Source organism: Strix uralensis, chromosome 4 (assembly GCF_047716275.1).
Source record: "Strix uralensis isolate ZFMK-TIS-50842 chromosome 4, bStrUra1, whole genome shotgun sequence".
In the NCBI taxonomy this organism is placed as follows: domain Eukaryota; kingdom Metazoa; phylum Chordata; class Aves; order Strigiformes; family Strigidae; genus Strix; species Strix uralensis.
In genome coordinates, this window is record NC_133975.1 from 102,397,620 (window position 1) to 102,417,620 (window position 20,001).

Consider the following 20,001-nt stretch of genomic DNA (forward strand, 5'->3'; position numbering starts at 1 on the left):
TCTATATAATTTTTGAATCCGTTTATTGTTTGGTGAATCTTCTTTTGAAATTGTTGCATGTTAGCATTTTCTACAGACTACCAAATCTGCTGAAAATGTCAGCGCTCTAGAATGAAATGATTACTAGTCACACTTAGTATACTTTTTCTTATCACATCAGGAGTAATAATCATCTTCAACCATATTCTTTGGCTTTGCTGTTGAAAATCATACTTAATTTTGCTGTTGTCTTCAGTATTTCCTTAGGAATGAATCCATCTCAGTGCAGTAGTGTACCCTGGTTATGCTGGTTAGCATTGTGATGGGCTGTTTCCTAGCAGCTCCCCATATACTAGATGTTTTGATGCTCAGATATTTTGGAGCATGTATGTTTATACACCCAGGTGAAACCCTGCTGTGGCATTATAACTACCACAAGCTTCCCACGATCCCACAGCCCAGCCAGCTATTCTGTATGGGATTCAGCACAGGAGGGCTGTGTGAATCTGGAGCAGGAAGAGCATGTCAGGTTCGGGTGCCATCCCCGAATGGCTGTTGTAAGTTCAAATGCAAGGACAGAGCCACATCAGGTAGCTGGTGGTAGTTTTTTTCTGAGCGCTGTAGTTCCTACTTCTCCTCTGTTGAAAGAAGCATACTAGAAGACCTTGCAGCCTTGCTGCATCGTTCTGGTGGTCCTTGAATGCAGTAAAGTGTCATAATTGTCATCAACTACTCTGCTTCTTCCCTACAGCTCACTGTGGCAAAAGCAGATGTGGCTCTGATGCAATAGGGGTGGTGAATTGTCCCCCTCTTTCCTACCCTTGCCATATTTAATTATAGGGTCACATAAGTGAGCATTTCACATCATGAGTCACATGATGACATTTGCTTTCAAGGGAAAGAGTGGAAAAATGACAGCTGTATATGACCTTAGCTACTATACGCTGTGTTACAGCTCTTCTGCAACTGTTAAAATAACCAAAGAGGAGAGGTAGCAGTAGCAATGCTGAGAATTATATATCCTTGGTTTTCTCATCTATGTGAAATCTAGTGATAGACCTCATAGGCTGTGACTCACCCACAGATCTGCATGCCCTGTGCAGACATGGATGCAAGTTTCTTCAGAAAGATTACAGTATTTTCAAAAAGTTGTATGTTGCTGAGTCGTTTGGTTAGTGTATTGGCCATGCTGAATACACCTTTGTAATCAGAATAGATGAGGGCAGGACTTCTTCAGCGCCATGTCAGCCAGTCATATATAAATGCTCTTTATAAAAGGGTTCAGTGAAATTACATGATGTGATCTGGATTACGACCTGGCCTGTTGTACTGACTGAAATATCATCTCTTTCATGATTCTTCTAGATGGGAGAATTATTGCGCCGATGCCAGGGAGGGGAAAAGACCATCCACAGCAGTCTGTTCTCTTCCCTGTGAGCTGATACAGTGTGCATGCCTGGTTGAGCCCATCTGTACATGCAGTTGGAAAAAACGCTGGAACTTTAGGTTTCACTGCACCTGTACAGATCAATTAAGCAATAAATGAACTGCCACATGAACTTGCAGGGGAAAAAAATGAGTTTGCCACACATGGCTATACAGTTTATGCATCTAGCTATGTACAGGAAGAGGGCAATCAGCTGAGGATATCACTGTAATGTCACATTATGAAAACCTCTCCCAGCTGCCCCCAAGGAGCAGTTGCTGTAATGTTACTTCTAATTACTCTGGATTCCTACACTATGAAGGGTGAATAGTGGTCTCTCTATGTTCTCGTGGATTGTATACTTGACCATCCACTTAGATGCCTTTCTGAAACCGTTCTCTTTCTTCTTTTCTTTCGGCTTAGTACACTGTATAGACAGAATTCTATTCATTAAGAATAAGAAAATCCCCTTCATGAAGTTTTTATTGCTGTCTGCATTTCTTTATCTGTGATGTAACCGGTCCTTTCCGAACTGCCAGTTACCCATTTATCTTTCTGCTCTTTAACACAAGCAATTACATGGTGCCTATGTTTTAATTTTAAAAAATCAAACACATAGCAAAGAATAATGCAGAATATGCCTAAACAATGGAGAATATTCTATAAGGCAGTTTCTTTGACATAGATGGTGTTAGTTTTTAGGTCAAAGTTGTTGACCTAAAATTTAGTTCCAATATGTTTATGTAGCAAGTAGAACACAGGTGATTACAATGACATGATTACTACTGGTTTTGTGAGGCAGATAGTGGAATATCATATCTACTTCTGGGATCAGTATTTTGAAAAGCAGGTTGCTTGACAGTGTACTCAGTAGTATAGCGTATCTTGGCAAGGAGAAGAAAAGAGGACTAAAGCAAAGAAAGAAGTAAGAAGAAGCAGTCTCTGGAAGCTGGATAGAAATTGAGGCTGGAAATAAGGCTCAAATTTTAGCTGTGAAAATGATTAGTCATTAGAATGAATAAGCAAAGAAAGTGACACATAACCTTTTTTAATGTTTTCAAATATAGACTGAGAGTTTACTCACACACAAGATTTTTAGGCTCAGTACAGTGGTAACTTCTTTGTTTTCCAAGGTCAGAGAGGAAGATAATTGCCTTTAGCTGTTTCTTATGTTCTTAATGGGATCCAAAAAGGACAGGCAGATTTTTTTATCTCTGTCAGCACACACAAATTCAAAGATGTAAAGATCGTCATCTTTCTTTCTGCCTTGAAAGAAGTGTATCTTTTCTACCTCTGAAGGAAGGCGTCATCTGTCCAGGAAGAAAGTGAGTTGGCATAAACCCTTTGTTCCTTAGGTCACTTCCACTTGTTCACCTCTACTGGACTCCATAGGCTGTTCCATGCAGAGCATGAACCTGTGGAAGAGGGACTTTTCCAAGCTGCTGCTGAAAATAACAGCTTTCATCCTTGAAAATTTACCTCCTCAACCTGCAACAAAAATCAAATGTTAAAGTAGGCAAAGACACTTCTTATTGCTGAATCAGGCCGATACCCATTTTTGCATTCCACCACCAGAATTTTTTGTTTCCCTCATGTCACACATTCCTGAACCATGCACACACCTCTAGGTTCATTGCTTTGATCAGGCATCCTAATGCCATTTTTTCAAACAGTCTAGCATCTTGGCATACTGATTTGCATCCAGAGCACAGTCCGTTATAAGCTCCAGATCTCTTCCTGCTAAGTTATTATTTTGTTCCTATTTCTGTAAATCTGACGTTGATTATTCCCGCACAAGCATCCTACATTGCACATATCTGTATAGAAACTTATCCTATTTTTCCAGACTGCTACACATATTTGTCAAGATCATTTGAATTCAAATCACAAGTGCTTCCATGGCATTTGCTGTCTGGGCTCCTTTTTGTATAATCCACAAGTTTAAAAGGTATAGTCATTATTCAAGTCATTAGTAAAGGACTGAATAAACCAGGATGAAGTACAGACTCCCATGGAATTCCATCACACCCATGCTCTTTGAGTGTTATTACCCAACTAGGTTTGCATCCACTTTATAATATTTTCTTCCTAGCCTGATTTGCTCTGTTTACTCAGAAGAATGGTTTATGAGACTGTGTCAAAAACATCATCAGTCAGAATACATCACACCTATTGCTTATGCTTTGTAACAGGAGGAAATTTGATTAGTTTGGCATGATTTGTCTTTTACAGCAAATCAGTGCTGGCCTGATACTGATTCCACTGTTGTCTTCCAGTGTTTACGGGTTTTTTAATTGTTCTAGACTACTTTCACACGTCAATAATGCCCTAAACACGTCCAGTATCTCACCCATCCACTAATCTTCAGAGGTAAGTATTTATCATTTTGCAATTGCTTCAGCAGGGTATTTAAATAACCTGACATTCTAGGTTTATCAGACACTATTTGAAAAATTATCTAAATACTTTATAACTTGTTTTGCCCCCTACTAGGTTAATTTTTTTCGTTGTTATTAACAATGTTACTGCACTAGCCACCTGCTTGCAAAAAAGGCATTATGGATGACAGCATTATCCAATGTACCTTTTCTGTTGACAGTGTATCAATATTTGCAGAAGATACTTTTCATTATATTAGGATCTGCGAAATGCAGGTAATGTATTGTCTATTCCAATTAACAAACTTGAGCAGAAACCTCAAGTTTTGCAAGAAGTAACTCTCACATCTAGATGTGGTTTACAAATTCTTTATACAGACTTATATTTTAACACTGAACTTTCAGCCAAATCTGTTTATGTTAAGATATGTGAACTTTTCCGCTTTCTACAGTTGAATACAGATTGTGGTATTTGCATTCTTACTAAGCAGCAAAACAGACTTTATTAAAGACAGGTCTACAAAAGCGAAACCATTTTTTCTTTCTGCTGTTTTCAGATGCTGAAATGATGTTTAAAGTGGACCACATGCTCCCATAACTTCTCTCCTGAAGCAGACACTGTTGGGGGGGAAGTTCTTTGGTTCAAAAGCAGAGCATTGAAACAAAAAATTAACCAAGGAAGAGAGAGAAAAACAGACTGATAAATACAATGGAAAGAAATTTGTGAAGAAATGTGGAGACTGTGATGGAAAGTAAAAGGACACTAGAGTTGGAAATGCAAATGTCACTGGATCTGGGATCGGTACAGTGTTAGGTGCTGAACTGGTAAGTTAAATGGAGCTGATATCTGAAATACTGGAAAATAGTTTTACAGATAAGCTCCTGGGTATTTATTTGGAGATAAGAAGCAGATGTTAGCTGTAGAACTGGTTAGGAATTTTCTGATAAGCTACTTATTTCCATGAGAAAATGATAACATTTTAAGTTATAACTGGTTGATGTGAATACTGTTAGTAAATCTCCCAAATTCTTTTGTTTGTTGTTTTGGTTTAGTTGTTTTTTTAAAAAATGTTTCCAATTGTTGAAGTTGCTTCAGCATTTCTAAAAGGAACGTTTTAGAGTATTATCTTCCATGACTTTCTGCTAAATGTTTTAGATAATTAGGACAAAACATTTAAAAACATTAAGCTTAAAAATTTAAAACTCAAGTTTAAAAATCTGAGACAACTCAATGTAGTATTTTTTATAAATGGATCACAAAAAGTTATATATTTTTTAAAAATATTTTGGAAATGGAAGTTAAAATCTGATTTAGACTGGCAAAACTGTATTCTGCTTATGTAAGTTTATCTCTAGACAAACTGACCATAGACATACAAGGTAGATTAACATTAAAATAGTATCTGAAAGATTTCAGGATAAAGCTTTCTTATGTCAAATGTCTGCATACCCTGTTTCTTTTCTTTGAGCAAAAAGTGTGCTGGTTTGGAAGGGAAGAGGTTTTTTTGGTGGGTTTTTTTTTTTTTTTTTTCTCTGTGCTCCAAACTGACCTCACTATAGTTGAAAAATTCTGGGATAGGACAGGCTTCATATTGCAAAGTATGCTTTGAGGATGTTTGTTATGGCTTGATGATAGAATAACTGATGCATTCAGATAAGCATGAGTATCTTGGCATTGTTGGTGCATATTTGTGCAAATTGTCCTCACTAGCTCTCTGGTTCTTAGGAGCACAGTACTTCTGGAACAAGGCAGTCATTGCTGCTTAAAACTGCTATCTGAGAGACGTGCTTCCCATTCTGAGGATACTGGAAATGAGGTAGTCATTGTACCTTAAAGGAAGATGCAGCACAGGTTTTATTCAGAAATTTCATAATGCTACTTCTTAGATGATTTCTGAATAGTGTATGCAGTGTGAAGGACACTTTTTTTATCGCTTACATAGCACCATTTCACTAAACAGTCTCCTGAATGTCACTGTCATACAATTCTACAGAATTCTCGGCTGCAGTGACCTTAAATTTCTGGGTCTGAGAGTCAGACTTTGTAATAGTTTATAACAGCTGTTTCCTCTTCAGAAATGATTACATGATACTCACTATTTAGCTGGGGATAATTTTCAACAATCAGCTAGTGTGTTTGCTATATTTTGGTAATTTTCTTGAAACTAGATTGATAGTAAAATACGTGTGCTACTGAAAATCAGTTATACTGTATTTTAGTTAAATGTGGTTTTTATTATAGCAAAGTTCTTGAAGTACTGTTCACTTATTAATACATACAAGCATAACTGATTTTACAAGCTTTGTTCCTTTACACATCAGGAACCTGTTATACTGTTACTTAACACTAATATTTTTGTGGCTGCTGTCCAGGCGTCCATGTCATTTCCACAGAAATTCTTTGGCAGTTCAAAAAATAATCTAGGTCCTGGGAATGAGAGTACTGCCCATGCAGAATCAGATATGTATGTTGTAATTTATGCATGATTTTGACCTGTAGGAATGGGTGTCTACTATTTCTGGGAGCGGATACAGCCTAAAGAAAGAGATACAAGCTGTTAACTATCCATCAACAGCTGTCTGCAAAGCTTATGGAGTCAAAGCAGCGAACATGCAGAATGACCAAGGGTAAGTAAGGATGTCAGAGTTTATTTGTGATCTAAGCAAAGTATGGAAAGGATACAGGTTTACAGGCAGTTTTAAAATTGAGCTAGAAATTTATCTAGAAGCTAGATATTTCTGAAATGACTACTGACTTCCTACTCTGATATTTAAAAAGATGCTAACTGAGCTTGTTAGACTAGTTAGTCCCACTAGGACTAGTTTTACCATACTTCTGTGTGGTTTGGTATTTTTATCCACAAAATTTGGCATACAGTATAATTTGAATAAATTAAATTACACTTAACCTAAATTATTTAATGATTGCTGCATGAATACTAAGACCACATACAGGCCCAGGTAATACTTTGGTGGGATTATTGAGACAACAAATATAAGACAATTGATAAACACTGCTCCTCTATTGTTTTGTGTGAATTTCCTTACTTGTAATGATTTAATGAGTTAGGAGAGACTGCCCATAGGAACAGGGAATCAATAGATTTCTTACCTAAATTGTCATTGATCTTTTAATGTTTATTGGAGTTGGTTACTGCTGCTGCTTTGGTTTCACTGCATGAAACTGTAAAGCCAGAGCTAAGAATGACATTATGGGGGAACCTAGTATTTTACACAGGAGGGGAGAGGATGAAGAAATGGAATGGTGCAGGGGATCCCAAGGAACCTGCAGGAGAGAGGAAGATAAAAATGGAAAGAGGGAAGATTCACAGGAAAGGAATTTATTGCAAAGAGCACTACAATTGTGCATCACAGTTTCTTACTTGAAAATGTTCGGATTTAAAAAATTAACCTTAACAGTTCGGCAGGCTGGGTTTTAAGATAATTAGAACTATATTCTCCTTTCTTTTACAGTCACGGCCTTGCAATCTTAACTTCATCTTATAGCTGAAATTCACATTAAGAAACATTTCATTTCATTTTCATATGCAACAAATAAAAGACTGGTAAACTATGTAACCACATACTACATACTGTATGAACACTAAAAGTTGTTCCATACAAGCTTTGTAAATGGCTTAATGAAACTTCACTCTTACACTAATTGCATTGTATTTTTATTTAGGATAACCTTGTAGAACTAAATACACACAGGAAACAAAACCCCTGTTCCTGTGCCTTGCTCCAAGATAGGAAAAATAACTGCACATAAAAAAGACTTAATTGCTGAATACATCCTTAAGTAATAAAAGAAAATACCCTTTCATTTAAATCACATTTGAGGCTTAATCACTGGAATAAAAGTGTATCTCTTTGTTGTCATAGTAGACAAACATCTCAACATGAAGCCCTATACAATGCTGCAGCATTGCCATCCTGGATTATATCAACAAGGAAATCATAAGATGGAGTAGGAAGACATTTCAAACATATTAACTGTGTTTGATTATGCTTAAATTTAATTGATCTTGACACAATGAAACATGTGAAGAGAGTCTTAAAAATAACTTGATTAGAATCATGTCTTTCAGAAGTATAAGAGAATGTAGCAATGTGAAATTAGATAGAAATATAGATAGACAAACAGGGCCATGTAAAAATAAGCATAAGTAATCTGATCTTGATCATGCTAAATATTATGAAGAATAAAGGATTTTTTAGAAGAAAAATGACATTTAAAAAGCCCTGAAATCAAACTTATAGAAAAAAGGCACATGTTTTCATCTTTCCCTTTGGAGTCTCTCAAAGAGAGTGGAGAAATTTATATGTTGATATCTTCCAAACAGAAGTGGATGATTTTCTAAAAGTTGTACATTTTGTACTACACATTATTAGGTTCAACAAGAAAGTATCAGGCCATAACATTCTGGGTCTGTGTTGTAAAGACGTGATAATATATTTGCCTCAGAAATCTCTCTTCTAGAGGTCTATAAAGCGGATTTGTTTCTCGTTTATCAAGAACTTCTTATCAAAAATCTTCTGCTAACTCCAGAACTAGGAGAGAAAAATAGACAATTTAAGATGGTCTTTGTGAATATCAAACTCTTGGATGTATATATCTTTCTAACCACCTGTAACCTATTTCGTCTTTTAAATACAAATAATAAATATTTTTATATTCCAAGTGTAGAACCCAGTCCTCTAATTGATTTTGCATAGATAGCAAGACGAGCGAAGAGCTTCACTGGATTCTTTGTGAGCACAAAGATCCAACCGTAGAACTTGAAAATGCTTTGAGGATCACATCTCCTAGAAAAGGAAGCATAAAAAGGAGCCTGTGGAGCCTAGAGAATTTTCCATGCAATCTTAAACTGAGACAGAGTAAAGAACTTAATCTGAATTTATTATTCTGAGAGGTGCTTTTAGTTGTTCTAAAGCAAGAACAACCTACATCTCAAGAAGTATTTTGATGGCTACACCTTCTCCAGACAGAGATAGTGCTGGAATAGCAACCAGGATCATCAGATCCTGAGAGGACGTTGACCAACAGCAGCATGCATTGATGACAAGCATCATGCACAGCCGTGTACCTGATGTCATCATGTCCCTCAAATCTTTGGTGTTCATCAGTGACCCATTCTGGCTGTGCACTGCATTCACTCTCCTACATTCCTTTCCTTCATTTTTGTCCTAATAGCTGTACCATTTGTGAATGGGTCATAGGACTACCTGCAGCTCTGCACCATGGAGACAGAGTGAAAAGCAGAATAAGAATGGCTATTACTAGGGTATAAAATGTTTTGAGCTACAGATATGCCATTGCCTGCACCGACCCCCATGTGTCCATTTGGTTTTGAGATAGGTATTTGGCCTTAAATATAAACTTACATGGAATCTGTTCCTTCTGCCTAGAATGAATGAAGTCAAAAGTACCATTTTGAGTGTGTTGTTTATCCTCAAGGGGAAATTTGCTCTGTATTGTTCTCTGTACAACACTGAAGTAACTCAAATTTTCACCTGGAGGCTCAGCCAATAAGGCAGAGAACAGACCTTCGTTGGTGAGATTCTGTGGGGTACCAGGACACGTATGTACAGAAAGAACAATGACAAAGCTTTAGCTCCTGATATGGGTTGCTCTACTCCTTCTCTTAGTAGGTATCCACCTGAGTCAGGCAGTTTCCTTTCTGTAGGTTGTAGGAGCTGGAACTTGGTGTGTAAATGTCTATAGACAATCAGAAAATCTGGTCTTCAGGGGGTACCACCAGTGTCATTGTACCTTGATAGTTTCAGCACAGCTGCATAGTAAGACATTAGAGATGCAGAAAAGATTGCTAAATATTTCACCTTAGGATCTCAAATTTCTTTTGGTTTAATTTTTAACCTGATTCTGAATAACTTTTGTTTAAACAAATTCTTCTTAGTCACTTAAAAATGGAAAAAAACAGTTAAAAACTGATAATGCACCTGAATCAACAAGGGTATATCTGTAAATATCTATTCCCTAATACCAAAAGCATAATCACGGAATGCTGCGCTTGCACAGAAATGATGCTATAGTGCATAGGGGTCAATTGCACTGTCACAAGAAAATACTATTTATTTGTTAAAGCTTATTTGTTTCAATGAACAAACTATAGCCAACTTTGCAGGCTGATCATGGCTAACAAGAGTTTTCAACAACCTTTGTGATGTTAGGGTTAGTCTTCATACATTATGAAAGCAACACACAATACATCTTCAGGAAGTTGCTCCAAAACTTCTAAAGAAAAGCCACTTCCTATTACAGTTTAGTTCAGCAACTGTTGAATTATTTGAATTGTACAGCTGGAAAAGGATTTTTGCTTTCAGAAGGGCTGTAAGTGGGACAATCTGAATATAGGGAGCTTTTCTGTGATGTGGGCAGATAACCTACCTTTGTGATTTAATCCAGCCTATGGGCTATATGCTTTTTTAAAATACTGTTTGTCCCTTTGCCACCAGATTATTTTCATATAGTAGTTATGGGTCAGGGTAAAGACTAATCTTTAATATTTCTAAAAGTAGGAAAAAATATCCTTTTTCTTCATGCTTTTCAGACCTACTTTGAAGACATATCTTTGCTGAGGACACAAATCAGTGGACTTCCACTGGCTACCTTGCAGGTATTAGAGTAGCAATGTATTAGAATTCTTTGAGGTGTTCATCCCATGCTATCTGAATACCTCACTGTTTTTGCAGCAGCTTTGCAAAGCAGAGCAGAACTATTATTCCCATATTGAGAGTTGTGGAATGAAGCACCTTTGTAATTCATAACACTTTGTGAAAACAAAGATAGGCAGTCTTGCTTTAAACTAATATACATATAAGCTTTATACTTTGCAGTTAGCCAGCTACAGGGACACAAATTTATTTAAAGCTTAATTTCATACCAGTGCACTGCACTTTACAGCTGAGACAATTTCTCATAAATTATGGAACACATTGTTCTGTGATAGAGCAGGGAACTGAATTCAGGTGTCACCAATATCAAATTAGCTCAGTAACCACTTGCCCCCCATGTGCCTCATGCCAAGAAAGAATGAATACGCTTTCCTCTGAGGAGGAGAAGACTGTGTATGCATGTGTGTTGGTGCAAACCTTCAGCTACTTCTTTCAGTTCAGACTTGAGCACACAGCATTGTGGAGAGCTCTTTATAAATATCTAGATAAATCTGTTACAAGGGTTTTTTTTTTCATAACTCTGATCTAGTTGAAGAAATTCGATGAAATATTAGTTTTAGGTACCTATATCTTCTTTCTTTAAGGCACAGATGTGAAAGTCCTTACAGATGTAGCAAAGAGCAGGCATTTGGCTAAAGCTTGACTCATTAAAATCCTAGGTGGTCCTGTTTGGCTGGTCCATATTAATTGCAGCAATGACAGTTGGGGTCAGGGGATCATGGAACAGCCGGTCTGTATTACTTTGACTTAATCTCAGGTGATGTGGTCTAGGAAAGTTAATTATATTTATCAGCACTCCAGTGACTCACATCTTTAATATTAGGGTGATTGATCTTTATGCTTTGTAGACCCTTGCAGCTATTCCTCATCATAAGCTTCCTCCTCTATATTCACCAAAACAGTCAAATACATTCATTTAAGTTTCATAAATTCTGTGAGTCTTCAACCAGCAAACAGTATCTCAAAGTAAGCAAATACAAATCATACTGGTACAAATCTGTAGTGGAAACTCTTTAGAGACTGTGGTGGGAAGAGAGGAGCTAATTATCAGAAAACATTTTTTTCTCATCTCAATCAATCCCCCCTCCCCCAGGAGCTTTAGTTAAAGTTTCGAATATGTTACCTTTTTAGACATTTTGCAGTAGACAAAACATACAAACCATGAACTGAAAATATCAGCTATTAATATATTTAAAGATTTGCAGTACATTTAAAATACAGCACTTCATTAAACTGAATCAATAGTTGGCAGATTACATATGTGCTTTCCAATGAAAAATCATCTGTTTTTCCAAAAGCCAAAACAATTCAGTGTGGAATGCCAAATATTATATTCATTACAAATATTTATGTTAATTCGGGAGGATGTGAACAGTATGCAGAAGTCAGGAAATTGAATTTTATATTTTTCACAGCCACTGTCACTTAACTGCATTGTAGCCACAGCAGCATATACTCACAGCATTGTTCTAATAAAATTTTACATGTCTGCAAAGGGGCTCAATGCCAGCAGCTGTGAGAACCTGCATTTTGAATTTCCTGAGTCTGGCATATTTAAATTTTCTTCTATAACACTAGCTTAAATTAAATCTTTATGTTGAATATATGGTAAGAAGCTGGATTAAGCTCTGAATTCTCTAGTTAACACTCACAAAGTGCTTCTTGAAATAAGATCACTTGGATCATTTATCCTCTATACTGTTCATGAAGATAGATGTTCAACATTTCCGCCAGAATTCTTTGTCAAAAGTTTATTCTGCCTGAGATAAAGTTCAGCTGTTGTAACTGAAGTGTTTCATGGCAAAGTTTCTGAGCCTGCTTCCCTTATTCCTTTCAGGAATACAATAACACATATTTGGAACGATAGGAATCCCATGATGTTCATGAACATTATCCCACAGACTGCTATTTGCAGAAGAGAGACGGGTTTATGAATATTTTGAAAATGTATTCAAAGTATTAGCTGGGTGTACAGAATTTTTTTTATTTTTGAATTCAGTGACTGGTTTTAAGTCTCACTTAGTTTTATTAAAACTTGAAAGCTCTACAGAAATATTTGACAGAGATTTAAAAAATATTTCTGAAATACATTTTAAACTTTAAATAAACAGATTTTCATTCATATGCATATATATTCTGTTCTTTTTCCACAGTACTATGTATTCTTAATGAAATAATATTTCCAGAAAATCAGTAAACTTGAACAATCACAGTCATATGTGCATGTAATATCAATTACAATAAATTCATCCAATTAGGGTTTATCTTAGATATCACACTTAAGCAAGAAGTTTGGATAGCAAATATTAATGTCTGCTCATGATAAACAGAAATTTAAAAAGTAGTTTGAAAAGAATCAGGAGGTGATCTTGGCTGAAGAATGGATTGAACTGTAATCTGCTTAAAGACATTTCCACAGACAGAAAGCTTTCTGCAAAAGGAAAACAAAAAATAATTTCATAATTCTTTGAGATCTTTTAAATAGTCTACATTTGAAAACAGCAGCTTTTATACCAACATGATTCTTCTGTAATGAGTTGCTGGTATTTGTGAACATTGTGCAGTTTTACTTTTAATATTAAAAACTTCTAAAACATTCTTTCTGGATGCAGTTGACCTTTTTTCTAGTTGAAACATCCATATTGCAAAGAACAGCCTACGCAGGGTAGCATTTGTCTGGCAATTTGTCCTCTTTTAGGTTCACTGCTTAATTTGCAGTGAATTAAACATCAGAGATATAGAATTAAAGGAAGATCCACCATGTTTCCTGATCAAAGTTTGATACATGGGTTGCTCTGCATCAAAAATCTTCATAATACTGGTAGAGTTCTGCCTTGAGGAAAATGGGGACATGATAAGGCCAGTCAGTCATCTGTTTTGCAACACACAGCTCTTTATTACGTGCAGTTCTTAATTAACAGACCAGAGTCTTTTTTATTTTTTCTGACTACAACCTGACCAAAACAGAAGATACAAATTGTGATTTGGCCCAGTTCTGAAACATGATAAAAAATTCATCATTGAAACCTATGGACTGACAAATCATTGTATTAGAAATATCCAACTATGTCGCATCCCAGTCTCTGACACTTGAGACTCTATAATAGACACAGGATAATTTGTTAGCAGGCTTTTCTGCAAGAATTGCCTTCATGTAAGACAAGGCATGGCAGCTGGATATAAATGTCCTGGAAAAATTGGGAATTAAATTAGCCCCAATGAGGTGAAGACAAATTTAATAGGTTAGTTTATGTGCAAACCCTTCAGATTCCAGGTCTATGTCAGAATACTATGACCTACAGACTATTGGACTTTAATGTAAGAAGAGAAATAGCTTCATTTACTTTATTTTACAAGCAATTAATTCAAAATTAAAACTATTATTTTCTCTTTCTTCTATTCCAGGCCTTCTTACTAGGTTCACCTCCCTAGTTAGAGTAGTTTTACTCAGTATTGAAGAGATCGTTAAGCAAATGTATGTTCCATAATAGTAATGGATCCATGGTGATGTGATGATTAAAGCAAGTAGGCTTTCTATTCTCAAAAGAATAAATGCATGGCCAGGATTATCTCTGGTTATTGTAACATCATCACTTCAAATGTACACTCCTTTCTTCATTCTGTTCTCTTTCATATGAAAAAAAAATGAAACCTCTCAACAGGGCTGAGAATATTTGTTCTCATTTGATGCTCACATTTAAAATTCCAGTCTTTGTCATATCAAGAAAATTATTATTTTTCTTTTCTCCTTTTAAAAATTGTCTCTATTCTGAAAAAGATTGACAGTGACTTCAGGAACAATTGGATTAGTAAGAGCCCAGATATCAAAGTCCATGCACATTAAGCTGGTTTGTTTTTAATTTTTTGCTTTAGTGTTCCTTCTCTGTTCCAGTGCTATTGAAAAGTCATCCAAAATTCTCTTATTTGGTCCACACAATTGCTGAACGACGTTATATCCTGCCCCTTGGACTTTTTGAACTCATGAAACTAAAGATCCTCTTGTCCATTCATTCAGATGAATCCCATGGTTCTTAATGCACTTAAAAGAGGCTCCTAAATGAATTAAGTTCCTTAATCAATGGTCAGAGATATGCACCTCTATGTGTTTCATGAACTGACTCACGCTATAGAGCTGCTTGTCTCTCTCCATTGTCGGTACAGGGACATAGAAGTAAACATGTTTTCTAGTCCTGTATTGTGCTATCATTATTTGGGGAATTTGTGCCAGCATTCATGCTTTTAAAAAGTTTTGATAGTGTTTTCAAAACGGTCTTGTTAGTCTGGTCACACTCAATTTCAGAGAGAGCTAGCTGCTGTATTTCAAATAATGATTTTGAAAATTCCAGTAAATGTCTACTTCAAACTTTTTTTCCTCACAGTTCAATGACTTAATTTCCTAAGACTAATGGCTCCCACTTCCATGCATGTGTTTGTGATTAGATTTTTGGCCAGAGCCTCTAGAGAACAGGAAACTTACTTTTGACATCTACAAGTAAACAAGAAGCCTTGGGCTGCTTTAGAGCTCTGACTGGGCAGAGCCTCCAGAGGTGGTGATACTCTCTGCTGCATTTGTCACTGAGCAAGGAGGAAAACTGATTAGGCCAGGCCTTTCCACTACACATGTGTAGCAGCTTGGAGCATCTCAGTTAAAGCAGATCTTGTTTGGAGAAAAAAAAATAATTTTATTATCCTCTGCTGACAGAACGGGTGACAAAAGAAACAACTGAATGTGCCAGGGGAAAGAAGACAGTACAACTGTTTGTGCAGCTTTTCAGCAAAATGAATCTAAATACTGACAACCATGATTTGTTGGGGATTTTGGTTTTGGCTTTCGGATCTGCTTTTTGGAGTTTTGTTGTTATTTGGGTTTTTTTCCTAGACTGCTGCTAACACCGGACAGTTTCCCAGTGCAGTTTATTGAAACTACACAAACAAGATTTGTTGGCTGGTTATTTTTTTCAAATTTCAGGAACTTTGCAGTACTAGAACAATATTTAAATAATTTTGTCTTATAATATTTACTGATAATTCCACATAGCAGGATATTTACGTTGAATTTGAAGTACACAGGATAGTCTCTAAATTAATTTGAATTCAGATATCCCTGTTCATCTCTTTTGTGTTAGTCTTTGTCATGTATTACTATGTATCTTTTTGGGGGGCTTGCTGCTTTATGTACTGGTGACATAGTGAAGATTTGCATTATAGGAAAATCTTCCTGCAATTTTCTGTGTTGCGGTCCTACTGAGTGGTAATGTGAAAAGGAAAAAAATATGTAATGGAAATGAATTCCTCAGGAATATTCCGCAGTTGATTGTGGCAAACAAAGGAAGAGCGTGCCATGCTGCAAGAGAAGCATAAAAAAGTTATTGTTGTATAGTGTTATCCCTAAGTACACATTCGGAGCTTTAGTTCTAGGTCTGTTTGACATATTTGGAGCATGTGACAAGATCTTCAAAAATTTTCCACTTTCTCAACTAGCCTTCAACACTTGTGAAATAAACTGACTACAGAGTGCCATGTTAAAACTCCATTCTCTCTTCCTTGTCTTTTTTTAACAGTAATATGTTCACAGGGAATAGATTCAAGACTCTGGACTGAATCAGGCTTGCAATATTATTAAGTAGTGAACATTGTTTTGGCCTACTTCCTGAAATCTTTTATTGCTTACCTCTTTTCTATATTCTCAGGGAAAGATTCTTCTTCCCATGTGAAAAAAAGTGACCAAGAATATGGAAGACAGCTGAGGTTAATAGTGCTACTCGGTTCTAATGAAAAATCATGTATTTTCATCAGCATTAAGTATCTTTATTGTCCAAAAAGATAATGGTCCTTTTCACATTTGTATGGTAAGTGTAAATTTGTTATCTTGCATAACATGTATGTATGTAACATGTATATGCAGTAAGCCATTTAAATGAAAACCAATTAGCTAGAATTTTTAATGATTTGTGCAAACTCAATTTTTTAATCTAAGGAAGTTCCACTTTTAAAAAGCGCTAAATATTAATGACACATTTCTTGGAAAAGTGGCTCTTGGCTGAAGACTTAAACAGTTCAGGCTGATCTATAATTAGTGTCTCTATTTTTTATTATATTTATAATTAGGGGAAACCTCTCGATTTTTTTAAAAAATGTATCTAAAGATGGACAAATGAAGAGATTGTATTCCATGTTTTGTCTATGTATGTGAGAGTGAAGCAGCAAAAAGTGCCACAAAGAATGAAATGCTACAGAATTCCAAAGAAATGCCAGGAACCTGATCCTGTGATCCTCCAAAACAAAACAAAAAAAAAGTGTTGGAGCAGCTTTTTGTTCTGATTGCTATCTGCAGCATGACAACATACACAAAGATAACATCTCCTATTTTGTTCCTTCTGTGTACAAAAAAGAGATTTTTTGATAATAAATAAGACTGGATTAAAGACATAGTTGGCTTCACTAGAAATTCCTCTTCTACTCAAACCAAACCAACTCTTGTGATCCAAATTATGACCTCAGTGCAATGACCAAAGCAGGAAATAGGCAGACTACAGATGAAACACTGGGGAAGTTATGAGAAGGGGTTTTTTCTGTAAAGCTATTGCTACGCCATGTGCTTTGTATGAACACATATTAAATGAAGAGCTGGTATCATCACCTGTTAAAGTTTCCTGCTTTTTATTAAGGTTACTTTTCTATTATCTGTTGCATACAACTTTATGTAATTTATCCATTTCACTGAAATCTTTCATATTTGGCACCTGCATGAGAATTTATTTTGTTTTATTTTTTAATTCAACCAAAACTAATTGCATGGTTTCCAGGAATGAAGCAGAGGAAAATAAATCAGCGTGTAAAAAACCTTGCGCTTTTCCTTGAAAAACTCTACAGTTCACATATTTATAAGCAGAAAGGGAGATTTGACAGCCTTCCTATTCATATGGAAGTCTTCTCATTTCCTTCAAATATGAGAATTCATTCAGGTAACAGGCCTTTAGCAAACTTTAGTTTGTACATGCTCAGTAGATGCTTCATAATGTTCAGTGTTGATTCCATAATCACTTAATCTCTCACGCCTCTTATTACTGACAAGATTGGACTTTTGCCATCTTCACAGTAGGACCGAGCAGGCAAACTTTAGAGTACGTGACAAAAGCCAGGCTTCCTTGCACGAGCTTTTCCATTTAGGAAGAGAGTCAATATTAGGCACTGGACTGAAGAGCGTAATAGATATTGATGTGTTCATGATAATCTGTTACTGGTTTTTTTCATGATATGACATAATACCTTGTTTTGTGAATTCCAGACAATAGAAGAAAGGAAAGCATTTCATTCAAGGCTGGCATCTTAGAACTGCAATGAAGGGACTCATAGCACCTGAGTCTAGGAGAAATACTGAGGGTAGAAGAAGGGAGTCAGGTGTCTAAACTGTGAAACATTGAAGGTGGGCAGTGAATTGCTGTTAAAACCAAAACCAAAACTGATTGTGTAGGAAGATTGAAACAAGATAACAGTGTATTGTTTTCAGGAAAAGTTGGAGGAGGGATAGGAACCACAGAGGAACATTTGACCTGACTTAGAATGTGGAGGAGCAAGTAAAATAGTCTGGCAGATATATGGACATGAGAAGCCAGGGAGAAGGTTGGATGGAAAGAAAACAAAAAGGAAAACAAATTAATGCCAATATTGATTAGAGGACAGGAGGGTTAACTAAGGACAAAGATAAACCATCTGGAATGTAATGAGAGGTGGTTGGACGATATGAGCTGCAAGGCAGGAAATAAGCAGAATAATTAATATTCATATAGTGAGTTTGAGCAGAGAAACCAAGATCAGTAAACATGCTTGTGGAATGACTCCACCACCTTCTTTCAGTGCTATGTGACCAAAGAGCAGATGCCTAGGGAAACCAAATAGAAAGTAGGTGCTCTTCTGTTTTGTGCAGAAGCTGGAACAAAGCACAGAATAGAATGAACACAAGATGTTTGCATTATGAAGATGGGGAAACCTGCCTGGAAAATTGTATTTAGATGTTGATTTTAATGGCAGTTTGTGTGTGATGTTAGTCTTTTCCTTTAAACTATCGATCTCAGAAATTTTCACTGGGTGTGCAATTGTCTTTTTTTGCATTCGACTTGCACTTATGACTAAAATGAAAATGAATAAAGATTGTTTTTAATATATTTGTAATGCTATAACACTTAACATGCACCACCACTGCCAAAAAACGTCAGATAATTCAATGAACATTTGCAAATACTTTTGACCTTAATCTCAAAACATCTCAGTTTTCCCCTTTCTAAAACAGAGGTGATATCAGAAAGTCAACCCACCAAACCTTGGTCAAGATAAACTGGCATTCATGACATTATGAAACTGATGAGCCCACAAAAAATGCGCTTACAGAAAAGTACTGTCAGAGTAGTTTGAAGTTGTAGCAGCGTGCAGTGAATAAGGCATGGGGTCACATACTGACAATGGAAAGAAAATGAAAGGTTTTGTCCCTAATCTGTAACTGAGTATTAGTGATCCTGTGCTCTGAGAGAGGGGGAACTTCTCTGCTGCAAGTAGGATTTTATTACTCAATCTTGAAGTAAAAAAAAAAAAAAAAAAAAAAAAAAGTCATAATTTCTTCTGTATGTTGATTTTGGTTTAGCTGACAACCTCACTGCTGGAATCTCTGAATTTGTAAATGCGTGACTGTCCTTTCATGGTTCTTCATTTTTCGGTGACACATAACAGAAAATTGAAAGTTCCTTTATGGAAAAAAATATATCCATTGCCTTAAAAAGAGGCAGATTTATGAAAAAGAGAAATAAATGCAAAGTTTCTTATTTCGAATTCCTATTTTAAGATTGCCAGTTGTTTTTATTTTATTGTGAATATTGTTCTGATCATTCCAGTTCTCTGTAAGTGTCATTCAGTGTGTTCTATTTTTATTACTTTATAATTTGCTTTTAGTATTTAATATGTTTGTATTAAACATTCCTTTTCTTCTTGATATATCTTCTATAAGAATATTAAATGTAAAAATACATGTATATGGAAAGACATTTGTATTATAAGCAAAATTTTGCAGATAATAGCATCTTATTGTTTCAAAAAATGAAGAAAAGAGTTTTGTTGAGTTTTTTAAAGTTTCAAGTGCTATACCTGCCATCTACTGGAAGTACAAGGACGATGCATTTAAGTTATATTATGTTAACTGTTCAGCCTGTAACATTTACTTACTTTATTATTTGACTTTTTCTGGTTAAAAAAAAAAATGGAATGAACTTTAACCTGCATTATCTCGCTTGTTACTTTATTAAAAAATGGCAGTCTTAAAATTAAACTGAAGTTTAAACTTCTTAACTTTCACAGATTTTTGATTAACCCACAGTAAAATCTAAACAAGTATTAAGAATCAAGTGTAAGAAATATATTTGCCTTGTTCTTCTGCCCCATTCTACATGACCATTCATTTTTATGGATCTGTACATCTTGCAGTTGGAGTAGGGGTGGACTGTGTATGGAGAAGTAAGTTTTCAGATATTT

The 20,001-nt window shown here is 35.8% G+C and overlaps 1 long non-coding RNA gene across 1 annotated transcript; it reads left to right on the forward strand.

Annotated features, from left to right (window-relative positions):
• The first annotated feature begins 3,678 nt into the window (after positions 1 to 3,678).
• On the forward strand, positions 3,679 to 19,798 carry LOC141942259 (uncharacterized). The gene is made up of 5 exons (XR_012628584.1): positions 3,679 to 4,608; positions 5,510 to 5,600; positions 6,284 to 6,411; positions 16,173 to 16,331; positions 16,591 to 19,798. It is a non-coding gene; the product is annotated as an uncharacterized LOC141942259 (long non-coding RNA).
• Positions 19,799 to 20,001: the final 203 nt, after the last annotated feature.